The following is a 15,816-nucleotide window of genomic DNA, read 5'->3' as shown; positions in this document are numbered from 1 at the left end:
GTTTCGGTGTGTCCTAAGCAGTGATCCATCTGTCCACCCCATACCAGAAGCAGCCGGCCATTCATACTACATGTATATGAGGAGCAACACCATACCATGAAAAATGTCACATTGGTACCAATAATGTAGCAGAACACCAAGGAAATCATGACAGTTGTCTGTATAAATACCATAAATATTATGCAGTAGTTTAAAAAAATCAGCATATATTTTGGTTTGTGAAGTGACTCAATGTGAACACCAGCAGGGACCCCAGTCTAAATATTCAGTAATACAGCTTGCCTATCAAAATAAGGAATTTGAAGCAAAAGAGTCGTAACAGACTCCAAAAATGGTGGCGTAGAAGACGTCCAATTACATAAAATCACTTTCTTAGATACAGTAACAAAAATTGCAAGATGGTGGTCATAGCATGTCCTTCTTCGCCTAAACCCATTCTCAAAAATGATTACAGAGAACAGCCAAGGGATCTCTTTCTAGTCTCAGCTTGAAAAGAGAACTGATAAAATTCACAACATTCTCCAAAAAGTTCCTAATTTTAGGACAAAATTCTGAAAGAAGGTGGTACCAGGGAGTTTACATTTAGGGTTACATCCCAACTCCTCCTTCACCTTGAATCGTTTGTGACTATGAGAAATATTCATCCTGTAATCCAGAGCATTTCAAGAACTGAAAGGTAGAGTCGTAATATGCTAAGATATTATCATCATGGGACAGCAGTGGAACTTGCGAGTGGTGGGCCCAGGTGCAAAAAATGCTTTGGCCCCCCTTCCTTCGCCCCACAGTGAGAGGCAGTAGGTGGCGAGGGGAGGCAGAGGTTGACAGGAATAAGAAGTGGGTGACTGAGGAGACAGTGAGTGACTGGGAAAGGCAGAGGGTGGCAGTGAAAGGCAATTGGTGGCAGTGAAAAGCAGTAGGAGGCAGTTGGTGACAGGGGGAGGCAGTGGTGGGCAGAGGAGAAATTGTCCAGAGGAAGGGGAAATGGATGTACCAGGGGGACCTGGCTCCATGCCAGAACTGCGTGGCTGGTTTGGCTGTGAGGTGGATACAGAAATGTGAGAATAGTCTTTGACTTACCATGGAAGAAAGGAGGATTCTCTAACCCAGAAGGGAAAAGGGGATTACTCTAAAATAAAGGAATATAGGAAGGGTAGGAATATAGAAAGTCTAGAGCAGACAGACACATACAACACTGAATCAGGCTCACTGCTTGGGAGAATGTCAGTCACTTCAAACTTTTATGCAACTCACACTGGGCCTAATTCAGAAGTGGATGTAGAAGTGATTGGTGCTGCATCTTCGGTAGCAGCAGATCTGTGAAGAGATATAAATAAATGATACAGGTGTCATTTTTTGAATTGAGACGTCCACCTGTGCCTTCTAAGATCCGCTGAATGTGTCCGAAGACACAGCAGCGGATCATCATTGGAAAAATCCTGCTGGCCTTCGGACATTTAAGTAACCCGGCTGCTCGGAATGCCCTTCTCAACTAAGCTGCCGAGGCCAATGAATCTGTGTCTGACGACGCAGGCACTGGCTTCGGCACATAGGATCAACGCGCACCCGTTTTGTGAAACAATCCCCCTCCACACCCCCAAACGGCTCCAGTGTGTCAATCACATTGCGTCCAGAGCTTCAGCAGCATCACTGTACATGGGCCGAATCAGCATAGGGTCCAGGGCTAAATCAGACTTCCAATTTTACCATTGCTGTAACCTCAGATATGCACCGCTTTTTACTATTAAAATACATCTATAGATCGCTCTTAAAAATGTTTCAACTTTTATTTTGAGATTGTCTGGCATTTGAGAAAAATAATATGAGATATGGTAAGAACTTACCCTTGTTATCTCTATTTCTACGAAGTCCATAGGGTTCCACAGGATACCTTGGGTATAGGTGTGACGTCAGTCGCAGGGCACCAAAGAGTTAAGCTTTCAGCCTCCCAGGATGCACTAGGTCCCCCTCCTATACCCCGCCCCCGAGCCAAGGCACCTCAGTTAGTTACCAAGCCATAGGCCGGAGGAGGAGAAGGAAGAGAGAGAACAAAGATCTGGACACATACAAGAATCACATTCTCACCAGAGGGAGACGGAAAACCGGTGACCAGAGCAAAGCCCATCTGCAGCACAGGTGCGACAGGGCGGGAGTCCTGTGGAACCCTATGGACTTCGTAGAAATAGAGATAACAAGGGTAAGTTCTTACCATATCTCATATTTTCTACTTCAGGGTCCATAGGGTATCCACAGGATACCTTGGGGATGTCCCAAAGCAGTATCCTTTAAGGGTGGGGACGCTCCTGTGCAGAAAGGAGAATCCGCCGCCCGAAGGAAGCATCCTGAGAGGCGAAGGTGTCAAACCTGTAATACCTCACGAAGGTATGGACAGAAGACCACGTAGCAGCCTTGCAGATCTGAACTGCCGAGGCACCACGTCGAGCTGCCCACGAAGGACCCACAGACCTAGTGGAATGAGCCTTCAGAGAAGGAGGGACCGGTAGGCCTTCATGAAGATAAGCTTCAGAAATAGCCATACGGATCCAGGCTGCCAAAGTTTGCTTTGAAGCAGGCCAACCCTTTTTACGGAAGCCAAAGAGGACAAACAAAGCGTCCGACTTCCTAAACGAAGAAGTGCGGTCAACATAAGTCCTTAAGGCCCGCACAACATCCAAAGAGGCCTCACCCACGGAAAGACCCGGTGAGTTAAAGGCCGGAACAACTATTTCCTCGTTAATATGAAACTGGGAAACAACTTTGGGAAGAAACTCGGGCCGAGTGCGGAGCACTGCCCTGTTCCCATAAAAAACCAAGAAAGGGGGTCTACAAGAAAGAGCCCCTAACTCAGAAACACGTCTGGCCGAAGCAATGGCCAGAAGGAAAACAGTCTTAGCTGTTAGCCATTTAAGATCCACTGAGCCCAGTGGTTCAAACGGCGGTCCTTGGAGAGCCCTCAGGACCACAGCCAAATCCCAAGGCGCCACAGGTGGAACAAAGGGCGGCTGAATGCGGAGAACACCCTGCATAAAGGTGCGCACATCCGGGATTGTAGCAATCCTACGGTGAAACCAGACAGATAGGGCCGAAACCTGTACCTTCAAAGAAGCAAGGCGAAGCCCATGATCTAGTCCCGCTTGCAGGAAGGCGAGAATCCGAGACAGACGAAACTCCCGCGGTGCATAACCTCTCGGTCGACACCACTGGAAGAACGTATGCCACACGCGATGGTATATCCTCGCGGAAGACGGTTTCCGAGCTCGTAACATGGTCCGCACCACAGAGCTGGAAAACCCCCGGGACCTCAGCATGGCCGTCTCAACAGCCACGCCGTCAAAGACAGCCGAGTCAGGTCCGGGTGAAGGCAAGGACCCTGAGACAGAAGGTCCGGTCGTAGCGGCAACCGCAGAGGAATGTCCACGGACAGACCCTGAAGGTCTGAGAACCAGTGCCGTCTGGGCCACGCGGGAGCTATCAACAGGAGCGTCCCTCCTTCCTGTTTGAATTTCCGGATTACCCGTGGAAGAAGGGAGACCGGAGGGAACAGGTATGCGAACCGGAACGTCCACCGGACGGACAGAGCATCCACCAGAGACGCCCCTTCGTCTCTTGTGCGAGACCCGTACACCGGCAACTTGTTGTTGTGCCGGGACGCCATGAGGTCGATTTCTGGAAGACCCCACCTGTCCACCAGTAGTTGAAAAACGTCCGGGTGCAGGGACCATTCCCCCGGATGAACGTCCTGGCGACTTAGAAAGTCCGCCTCCCAATTGAGCACTCCCGGGATGAAGACCGCTGATATGGCCGGAAGATTGCGCTCCGCCCAAACCAGGATCCGAGAGACCTCTACGAGAGCCGCCCGACTGCGAGTTCCTCCTTGCCTGTTTATGTAGGCCACGGTGGTAGCGTTGTCCGACTGGACCTGCACCGGGCGACCCTGGAGAAACCGCTGTGCCTGCTGGAGAGCATTGAAGACCGCACGGAGTTCCAAGATATTTATTGGAAGCTCCGCTTCTGTCGGCGTCCACCTGCCCTGGAACAAGTGTGGACCCGAAACTGCTCCCCAGCCCCGAAGACTGGCGTCCGTTGTCAACAGGACCCAATTTGGAACCCAGAACGGACGTCCCTTGTTGAGGTGGGTCGTCTGTAACCACCACGTAAGGGACAGGCGAACCTCCTGGGTGAGCACAATCGTCTGGGACTTCAGAGACTGAGTCAGCCCGTTCCACCTGGACAGGATCAGGTGCTGCAGAGGTCTGGAGTGAAACTGGGCGTATTCCACCATGTCGAACACCGACACCATGGAGCCCAGTAACCTCATCGCCGAGTGTAAGGACACCCGGCGGCTGTGCAGACAACTGCGCACCCTTGACTGTAAAGCAGAGATCTTGTCCTCCGTCACGAAGATCCTTTGCTGTCCCGAGTCCAATAAGGCTCCAAGATGCAGAATCCTCCGAGACGGGATTAGAGTGGACTTCTGCCAGTTGATTAGCCAGCCGTGCCGTTGCAGCAGTGCAATGGTCAGGTCCAAGTGGCGTAACAGGAGCTCTGGAGATCCTGCCACCAATAACAGGTCGTCCAAATACGGCAACATGCGGACTCCCTGCAGCCGCAGAGAAGCCGCCATGACCGCCATCACCTTGGTGAAAACACGTGGTGCTGTTGCCAGGCCAAAAGGTAACGCCCGAAACTGGAAGTGGTCGCTGCTGATTGCAAACCTGAGGAACTGTTGATGGCGCCAAAGAATAGGGACATGCAGGTAAGCGTCCTGTATGTCCAATGACACCAAGTAGTCCCCAGGTTCCAGCGCCAGAATGATGGACCGTAGGGTCTCCATCCGAAACTTCGGGACCCGCAAAGACTTGTTGAGTGCTTTGAGGTTGAGAATCGGACGATATGACCCATTGGGTTTCTGTACCAAAAATAGATTTGAATAGAAACCCTGGCCCCTCTGGGAGAATGGAACCGCCACTATAACTCCAGCCTGGAGCATAGTGTGCAATACCTTCCGCAGCTCCGTAGCCTTGTTCCGGTCTGATGGTAGACCCGTGGTGAAGAAGCGAGCCGGGGGTCTGTGCCGGAAGGAGAGGGCGTATCCGTGGGAAACCACCTCCAGCACCCAAGTGTCTGTCGTAGTGGTCGACCAACACTGGGCGAACTGTAGCAGGCGGCCTCCCACCCTGGGATCCCCCAAAGGGAGGCCCGGACCGTCAGGCCGCAGGCTTGTCATCTGGCTTGGGGGCCGGACGTCTGGTACTCCATGCCTGCTTCCGGGGCTTGACCGATTTCTTAGGGCCAGCCTGTCGAGGAAACGACTGTGGTTTGGGCCTGCCCTGGGCCCTAGATGACCGAAAGGACGATGGTCCCGAACCAGAAGGAGCAGCGGCCGACGGGAGACAGGCAGATTTGGCTGCCGCCAGCGTGGCCACAATCTTATCCAGATCCGGACCGAAGAGAACTTCTCCGGTAAACGGCAACGCTTCCAGACCTTTCTTGGAATCTGCGTCCGCCTTCCAGGATCGCAGCCACAAGGTGCGACGAGCAGCTACCGCTGCTGAAGAAATTCTAGACACCAGAGTACTAATGTCTAGAGCCGCCTCGTTGATGTAGGTGGCCGAATCACGGAGATTGCCAATCAACTCCGCCTGATCGGCCGGACAGTCGGATTCAAAAGAAGCCTCTAATGAATCCGCCCAGCGCTCCATCGCTCTGGCAACCCAGCAAATGGCCATAGCCGGCCGTGCTGCCCCCCCTGCAAGGGAATAAGCGGACTTCAGGCAGATTTCTACCTTGCGGTCCGTAGCATCCTTAAGGGAGGACATGGATGGCATCGGCAATGTGGCACTACGGACAAGACGGGTCACGTGAGAATCCACCTGTGGAGGGGATTCCCACTTCGCAAAATAATTATCCGCGAACGGATAAGCCACCGCCAGGCGTCTCTGCGGCTGGTATCTTTTGCCAGGTTGTTTCCACGCCTCCTCTAAATGGTCCACCAACTGACCCGAAAGAGGAAAGACTGTGGCATCGCCCTTCACATCTTTGAAAAAGGCATACTTAGATTTAGCCGCTGGGGGAACTTCGTCCTCAATCACCAAGGCTGTGCGGACCGCCCGAATAAGTCCAGGAATATATACTTTGGACTTAGCATCAGCGTCCTTAGTATGGAGAGGTTCCTGATCGTAAGGATCTAGAATCTCCCCATCATCAGACGTCCCTTCGTCATCCTCATAAGGAGCGGACAGAGACGCCACCGGCCTTTTATGAGGCCGCATCACAGACTCCCCTTGCAACACATCCGACAAGTGCTGTACAGAACTCGTCAGGGAGTTAACCCACGCTGGCTCCTGAGAACCCGGGAGCGGGGAAATAGGGAGACTGTGGGGTACCACCAATTGTCGTGGGAACCCCTGCATGGGTGACGACACCACAGACTGCTGGGACAAACCCATCGGAGTAAACGCGGGCTGCGGAGCTAACTGGCCCACTAAAGCTGTTAACGCCTGAGCGAAACAAGCCCAGGGCGGCTCCTGTACCGGTGCTGTAACCGTAATAGGCCGCGCCATGGACAAACACTGCCGGCAAAGGCCCTCCGCGCTACCCTCCCCCTCCGCTAACGGTACTTTGCACGTGGTACACTGTAGCCGGAGGGGAAAATCACTTTCAGACATGATGGCACCACGTATGTGACCTCTCTCACCAATTAAGTATTAAATAGGCGAGAGACCACCCTGCAGCACCGCACCGCAAGGGCTTTAGCAGAAAGAACAGGGACAGTAATAAAGCTGACAGTTTAGAGAAGAAAAGATTACAGGCAGCAGCGCTAGCACAGTCACATACAATGCAGAAAAATAACAATTCCTGCACTAACAGCGCTGATCACTCAACTACACAGACACAGGGCCTGGTAGGACACAGCGCTGCATACACAGACCTGACCACAGCGGAGGAGAGGTATGCGGGGGGACCCAGACCACGATGCTTCCTTCCAGCGCTTCCAGCAGCGTTCACCATGCGTTCTGGAGAAGATGGCCGCCGAGGAGCAGAGAGGAGGCTGGCCTGGGGGAGGAGCGCTGACACAGGACCAGTCAGCACAGTGCAGAGAGGGCTGTGTGCAGCGGGGGAGGCGCCGGCTGTGAGACAGGGAAGGCGCGCTCCCCTGGCATGCATTTAACCCCTGGGACGCCGCAGCGCTACCGCTCTGCTGCGGTCCGCTGTCCCAGGGGGTAGTGGAAGCGCAGGTTGGTCGCCTGGCTCCACGCTGCAGCCAGTCCCCAGGGAGCCCCCTGCCTGGGGACTTAGGACCATGTGATCAGCGGGGACCCACCGCGGGACCCCGCTGCTTACCTCTGTCCCCCTTGAATCCGGCCATGGTCCGGAGCATCTGGGGTCACCGCTAGCTGTGACCCCAGACGCCCACCAGCATCCCCGGATCAGTACCGGCGTTCTGGTACCGGCGGGGTGTAGGGAAGACAGCATGGACGTCAGGACTGACTGTCCATGCTGTTCATCCAGTTGTGCAGCCACAGCTGCATGAAGAATAAGCTTCAGGGGCTCTTCTAGCCCCCACTCCAACAGGTGCACCCGACTCCGGCCGGGCACCAAACTAAACTGAGGTGCCTTGGCTCGGGGGCGGGGTATAGGAGGGGGACCTAGTGCATCCTGGGAGGCTGAAAGCTTAACTCTTTGGTGCCCTGCGACTGACGTCACACCTATACCCAAGGTATCCTGTGGATACCCTATGGACCCTGAAGTAGAAAATGTAGCTATACAGGGGATGGAAGCCCTCAGATGTCACCGTATATAACGGACAATTTTGGCTTCATTCTACCCTCAGCACTGTTTGTATGATGGGCATAATGCTAAATCTACATGTACATAAAACTTTATGCTGCATGTGGTCAGTGGAAGTTTTATGATAGATACAAGGCTGGGCATAGGTATGAGGTACAGTGTCTTTTTTCATATTGTGCACCCTAAACATGTACTTTCCCACAGCACCAAGTATATCCACCATTGTTTTATTGCACCAGAAGAGGTGTGCTATCTATTACATTTGTTATTAGCATACTGTTCACTGTAGGCAGCAGAACAATGATTTGTTAATCATACTACTTATAAGGAGAACTGTTTTTAACAAATATTGAAAGGACTTGAATTTTAAGGCCTGAAGCTGCACAGATCCATAATTATGGCAGGAAACATCTCAAGATAATCCCTCATGACCAGTGCTACATACTGTTACTCTGTACAAACCCTCCACAGCCCCCTTATCCTGCACAGATCAAATAACCATCCTTCCGCAGCATCAAAGAAATTGCAGTTTACCTTATTTGCGGCTTAACTTACTTGAGAAACATTTATAATAATTGATAAAAGTTGCTTCCATCACCTGACTCACCTGGGCATGAGTGATACTGTATGTAGTCATCGAAGGGGTAATCCAAACTAAACTAAATGATGTGTCTAAAAATAGCAAAGAATCGCACACAATTATATCTCACACTCACTATTTAACATATAGTTCTGGCACCACTAAGATTTAGTCCAAGAGCCAACGCTCCCGGATTTCTTTGGTTACTCCCGGACTTATATCAAACTGCAATCACAACCATATTAGAGTTCATGGTCTCTGTCTTAAATCAGTGCTGGCGGCAGCCAATCATGAAATATGTGGACAAGCAGAAGTGCAAACCCTGTTCACCACCACCATATAACTAAAGTCAAGTATGACTGGTATGCACTATTTACTTCATTTATTATTTTGTTTTCTGAATTTCTCAATAGGAAACTTATAGCCTATGGGTACCGTGAAAAAGAATGCTGATACTCTAGGGCACAGTGATTTGAAAACGTTTGGGAACCACTGGATTAAGGGGTAGTAAATGTAATAGCCTGTGAGTTGAAGGCACCAACGAATTTTCCGGTGATTTAGCCATTAAATTTAAAGTACAATAAAAGGCACACAAGAAAACAGGGTATTAATCACACATCTATACATTTTGATTTATATTTTGTGGTTTCTCATATTGGTATGCATTAAACAATATAAATATCCAGTTTTGAAACCAATCATAATAAAAGTTATATTTTATATCATATGATTTTTAGAAGTGCACCAACTACAGACAACTTTTCCTCTCTCTCTTCTCAACAAATATATTGAATACAAGTTTTCCAGACAGCTGCCCAATGGCAAATACAGTACATAAAATCACAAAAGGCAAATAGGAGAAAAAGAACAAACAAACAATGTACCTAGTAATATATGTGGGTCATAAATTGAAGTTAAAAAATATCCACCCTGGTAGGCTCTCGAATAGAATACCCACAACATTGTGAAAAATGGCAGCAATATTATAATTGGCGGGAACCTATTGCAAAAATTAGCTGGTACCCATTTTGATCATGTAAACATCTCCACATATAAAGACTTGTAGAACGAGAAGGATTAAAATTTTAAATTTTTGGTAACAAGTAGTATGGATGGTGTTGTGGTCAACATCAATGCCTCAAAGCACTGAAGTCTATAGGCCGATACACATTAGAGGAAGTCTAGTGTGTACTAGACCTCATTAGAGATGTGTCCCAGCATCAGCGAGTGCATACACATTTGCCGATGCCGGGAGCGACGGCCATGCTGCATTCGGTAGCATGACCCCCACTAACAATGCCGTCCGTTGGACCTGAATGCGGGAGCGCGCATCGTCACAGACATCGAGGGTAAAGACTAGACGATATTGCCGAAATGTCATCCGATCCGGCTGGATGACATATTGCCTAGTGTGTACCCGGCATTAGGTTTAATTCCTATCAAGGCTCATTTTGTGTGGAGTTTGTGTGTTCTCCCCACGTTTGCGTGGGTTTTCTCTAGGTGCTCTAGCTTCTTCAAACAATCCAAAAATATACTGGTAGTTAACTGGACACAAGTACTCTGGCATAATACTCTATTGAGTATCTAAGGGCTATTTCATACACACCGTTTTTTTGACGGCAATCGGTGACTTTCACATGTAACGACTTTGAGCCATTTTTAATGTTGTGGTTTGTTTTCTTAATGTACTAGGCATGTGCAGCAGCAGCTCTATTCAAAGATAATACTAGTTTATTTATATTTATACACAATAATTGAAAACAGTACTACAAATAAAAGTACTAACCATATACAGTATATCTTTATCCCTGTCTCCCAACACATTGAAATCTTCTTTCAATTCAAAGCAAAGTTCTTGACACATGTCCTTCCAGTGGCATTTCTACCTTTATAAATATCTTGTGTTTTGTCCATTAAACTGGTCTGGCTTCTACTAATGCTATCAGCCTCTCAGTATCTATATCAAAGGTGTCACTCATGTTGACACTCAGGTACAACAACACTTGGAAAAGATGGAGCTGTGGGCGGGTACAAGCTCAGAAAACCCGGTGTGTGTGAAAGCAAACATGGCAACTTCACTGACGGCATGGACACGGCAAGGCAGCCATTCTTGTCAGTGGATATTCCTGGCGGTAACACGGCGATCGTGCTGTGTCCGTCCTGTCTGAAAGGACCCATCTATTTACAAAGTTCACTAAAATTAGTACTTGGCAAAAAAACTGCCTTTTTTTGCAGGCCGGTTAATACCGATGTGTGTGAAATAGCCCTAAGAAAAGGTTAGGTGTATTTCTATACAGTAGCTGCCTGCCTTACTATAGCTTCTGGTATGGTTATCTTCACTTGTATAAATAAGCTTTGTATATAATAGGGAGGATAGTCTCTGTCTGCATGATTGTTACACCTAGAGACCTAAGGGGCACAATTAGCTTATATCTTTCTTGATAGTCTTAGATGTCTCTTGATATCCAAGGTATATAGTAGCTTTATCGCTAAAAATGAAAACCTCTAATTCAGTTTTTCAATTCACGGAGCTGTTTAAATGGTGGGAAACCAAAAAATAGGAAAAATTAGATTAGAACAGCGCTGTGAAATGAGAAAATGTTCCCTATGGTGAGGGCTGTACAAAGGTAAAACAACATACAGCGTCTGCTGACACATTGAGAAGGTAGTTCATTGACTTTTTATAAATACTAATAAGTGACTAAACCTACACTTCTGCTGATCAGATATTTGAACAATAGATACAACAGATATTCTCAGTGGAGATTTGTCCCGAATACTTTCTGATATAATATATACATATTCTTTACCGATTATACGCAGTGTGTGGATCCAGCAACCATTTCCATATAGAGACATTTCTCTTCAGCTGGACGCAGCTGCGAGGATTTGATTGATATATTTGTCTGGGGTTTATATTAGAGCTGTGGGGAGTTAGATACTGTACATGCATTGGTACTGTTGTTACAGTTTAAATATATTAAGTTATTGCTACATATTTGTATTGTATTGACATGATTCTAATTCATTGTGATGTTTCTTATGCATTGATTATTCATCATTAGAGTGTTGCAATATGTTTTATTCAAATATATTTTTATTAAACTGTGGGTACATTTTCTCATTTCACAGCGCTGTTTCCTAAGTACCCATTTTTCGATGTCTCTTGATCCACCACGCCCCTTTCTCTGCAGCAACGCTTTTGTTCCCCTTTATTCTTTAAAGCAGGTACAATAAATTGGGAACCTTGTATCGCTCTAGTCTGTTATTTGTTTATACTGTTTAATATTGAATTATGTGACTGCTTGTAAAATGAAGCATGAATAAAAACCATTTCTGAAAAAAAGATAGAAAATGAACTTATTACAAATGTGCTTTTATGTAGGGAGCACTGACAGTGGTTTGCTAGCAACAATCAGGAATGAAATGACTCATTTTCATTATGGTGCCATTCCAGCTAGAGACATTCCAATGTCATTGTCATTAGGATGCATGTGAGAGGTCATGTCCTTTTCTTTCTCCTGCTCATTCTTTATGTTCAGTGCTTGAAATTGTACTTTACTAAACTGTAAATCAAGCTTTCAAGAAACTATTATTTTGCTATGATTGCAAAACACATACAAATGAAAGGTTATGTCTACTTTTTAGATTTTTCACTATTAACCACCCTGCCCTCCTTTAGTACTCAGTTATCAGGGAGAAACAGCCTCCTCGAACAGCATTCAACAAGCACTGGTGTCTTGAGGTTTGCCTTCAGATCTATCCATGTACAGATATGTCCACATTAGGGGTGAGCGGGTTCAGATTTCTGAAATCCGAACCCCCCCGAGCCCCCCCGATCCGAGTCAGATCCGAATCAGGCTCGACTTTTCCCGCCTGACTCGGATCTGAAATCGAGGCAAAACGTCATCATCCCGCCTTCCGAGTCTCGCGGGTTTTGGATCCTATATAAGGTACCCGTGTCGGCGCCATTTTCTCACTCGGCTGTGGACAGTGAAGAGGGAGGGTGGGAGTTAGGGCTGTGTAGTGTAGTGTAGTGTAGTGCTGCTGTTGTCCACTATTTCAAAGTCCTTAGGGGCTGGCTGTGTTGTGCTGTGCTGCTGTTGTTAATAGGGGCTGTGTCCACTACTTCAAAGTCCATAGGGGCTGGCTGGACTGTGTTGTGCAGTCAGTTCTCCATAGGGGCTGTGTCCACTCCAAAGTCCTGTGCAGTGTCCCAGTTCTAAAGGGGTGCTGTAGTGTTGTCCAGGGGGTGCTCTGTCCATCAGGGGTGCTCCCCCCAAGTGCTAAAAAAATAATATATTTTCTGTGTTTGTGAATTGTGTGCGCAGTAGCCGCACGTGCATCAACAAAGTAGTGCCAAGCGTGCGCCTGTGTCATAAGTAAAGGGCCGGCTGGCTTGACCGTTAAGGGTGCTGTAACCCCCGAAAGTACACTCCAGTACAAACCAAAAAAAAAATTATTTTCTGTGTTTGTGAATTGTGTGCGCAGTAGCCGCACGTGCATCAACAAAGTAGTGCCAAGCGTGCGCCTGTGTCATAAGTAAAGGGCCGGCTGGCTTGACCGTTAAGGGTGCTGTAACCCCCGAAAGTACACTCCAGTCCAAACCAAAAAAAAAATTATTTTCTGTGTTTGTGAATTGTGTGCGCAGTAGCCGCACGTGCATCAACAAAGTAGTGCCAAGTGTGCGCCTGTGTCATAAGTAAAGGGCCGGCTGGCTTGACCGTTAAAGGGTGCTGTAACCCCCAAAGTACACTCCAAACCAAAAAAATATATATTTTCTCTGTTTGTGACTTGTGTGCACTGTGGCTGCACGTGCATCAACAAAGGAGCAGCGCCAAGCGTGCGCCTGTGTCCCATAAGTAAAGAGCCGGCTGGCTCATTTCTTAAAGGGTGGTGTAACCCACAAAGTGCACTACTCTCCAGCAAAAATAAAAAAATATTTTCTGTGTTTGTGTGCGCTTTAGCCGCACGTATATATATCAATATAACATAAATGGAGGACCAAACTTTCTCCGATAAAAATAAAATAGGGAAAGATCAAGAACCACTTCCTCCTAGTGCTGTTGCTGCTGCTGGGAGTTGTTCATCATCCCAGAGAGGAAGTAGGAACATCACTACTTTTACTAAACAATTGACCCTCCAACAGTCCCTAGCGATGAGGATGAAGTACGACAGCAGTCATCCTGAAGCAAAACGTATAACTGAGGCCTTGACTGCTATGTTGGTGTTAGACGTGCGTCCGGTATCCGCCATTAGTGCAGTGGGATTTAGACAATTGATGGAGGTAGTGTGTCCTCGGTTCCAAATCCCGTCTAGATTCCACCTGCATCCTCAAAGCAGCAGCGACAAGCGTGCGTCTGTCTGTTAAAGGGTGGTGACACCCTCAAAGTGTGCTACACAAACAATTAAAATATTCTTCTTCTTTTTTCTGTCTTTGTGAATTGTGTGGGCTGTAGCCGCACCTGCATCCTTAAAGCAGCAGCGACAAGCGTGCGTCTGTCTGTTAAAGGGTGGTGTAACTCTCAAAGTGCTCCAAAAAATAAAAAACTATTTTTTTAATGTGTTTGTGACTTGTGTGCGATGTAGCCGCACTTGCATCCTCAAAGCAGCAGCGACAAGCGTGCGTCTGTCTGTTAAAGGGTGGTGACACCCTCAAAGTGTGCTACACAAACAATTAAAATATTCTTCTTCTTTTTTCTGTCTTTGTGAATTGTGTGGGCTGTAGCCGCACCTGCATCCTTAAAGCAGCAGCGACAAGCGTGCGTCTGTCTGTTAAAGGGTGGTGACACCCTCAAAGTGTGCTACACAAACAATTAAAATATTGTTCTTTTTTCTGTCTTTGTGAATTGTGTGGGCTGTAGCCGCACCTGCATCCTTAAAGCAGCAGCGACTAGCGTGCGTCTGTCTGTTAAAGGGTGGTGACACCCTCAAAGTGTGCTACACAAACAATAAAAATATTCTTCTTTTTTCTGTCTATGTGAATTGTGTGGGCTGTAGCCGCACCTGCATCCTTAAAGCAGCAGCGACAAGCGTGCGTCTGTCTGTTAAAGGGTGGTGACACCCTCAAAGTGTTCTACACAAACAATTAAAATATTGTTCTTTTTTTTTCGGTCTTTGTGAAATGTGTGGGCTGTAGCCGCACCTGCATCCTTAAAGCAGCAGCGACAAGCGTGCGTCTGTCTGTTAAAGGGTGGTGACACCCTCAAAGTGTGCTACACAAACAATTAAAATATTGTTCTTTTTTTTTTGGTCTTTGTGAAATGTGTGGGCTGTAGCCGCACCTGCATCCTTAAAGCAGCAGCGACAAGCGTGCGTCTGTCTGTTAAAGGGTGGTGACACCCTCAAAGTGTGCTACACAAACAATAAAAATATTCATCTTCTTTTTTCTGTCTTTGTGAATTGTGTGGGCTGTAGCCGCACTTGAATCCTCAAAGCAGCAGCGACAAGCGTGTGCGTCTGTCTGTTAAAGGATTACATCGGTGACAGCATCCAAGTAGGCATGTCAGACAGTCCGTACCTGTACTGTGGCAGGAAAAAGAAGCAATTTGGAGGTCCCTGTACAAACTGGCTCTATTTTACCTGAGTTGCCCCCCCTCCAGTGTGTACTCCGAAAGAATGTTTAGTGCAGCCGGGAACCTTGTCAGCGAAAGGCGTAGGAGGTTGCTTCCACAAAATGTGGAGAAGATGATGTTCATAAAATGAATTATCAACTCTTCCAGGGAGACCAGCCTCCAGAACGTACAGAGGGACCTGTGGTTCCAGCAGGGACGAATTAATACTCTGTGAGGATGAGGATGTACACACTGAAGAGGGTGAGGAATCGGTGGATGAGGAGGATGAGGATGACATCTTGCCTCCGTAGAGCCAGTTTGTGCAGGGACAGATAAATTGCCAGCTTGTTTTGTGGGGGCCCAAACGAACCAATCATTTCAGCCACAGTTGTGTGGCAGACCCTGGCGCTGAAATGATTGGTTTGTTAAAGTGTGCATGTCCTGTTTATACAACATAAGGGTGGGTGGGAGGGCCCAAGGACAATTCCATCTTGCACCTCTTTTTTTTCTTTGCATTATGTACAGTTTGGGGCCTAGTTTTTCAATGCCATCCTGTCTGCCACTGCAGTGTCACGCCTAGATGGGTCACGTGTTTGTGCCGCCCACTCGTGTCGCTTAGCATAGTCATCCAGCTACCTCGGTGCAACCTTTTGGACATAAAAACACTATTGTGAGGTGTGAGGTATTCAGAATAGACTGGAAATGAGTGGAAATTAAGGTTATTGAGGTTAATAATAGCATAGGAGCAGAAAAACCTACAAATTCTGTGATTTTAGCTGTTTTTATGCTTTTTTTCAAAAAAATACAGATCCAAAACACAAAACCCAGAACCCAAAACACGGAAGGGTGGTTTTGGCAAAACCAATCCAGATCCAAAACACGAAGAAAGATCCA

The 15,816-nt window shown here is 47.5% G+C and overlaps 1 protein-coding gene across 2 annotated transcripts in view; it reads right to left on the bottom strand.

Moving 5' to 3' along the window:
* The window catches only part of CAMKK1 (calcium/calmodulin dependent protein kinase kinase 1), a 315,340-nt gene that overhangs the window by 133,936 nt on the left and 165,588 nt on the right, over positions 1 to 15,816 (bottom strand). The window lies entirely within an intron of this gene.

The sequence above is a fragment of the Taudactylus pleione genome, unplaced genomic scaffold (genome assembly GCF_031769625.1).
Source record: "Taudactylus pleione unplaced genomic scaffold, aTauple2 ptg000687l, whole genome shotgun sequence".
In the NCBI taxonomy this organism is placed as follows: domain Eukaryota; kingdom Metazoa; phylum Chordata; class Amphibia; order Anura; family Myobatrachidae; genus Taudactylus; species Taudactylus pleione.
This window is presented reverse-complemented; position numbering and strand designations above follow the sequence as displayed.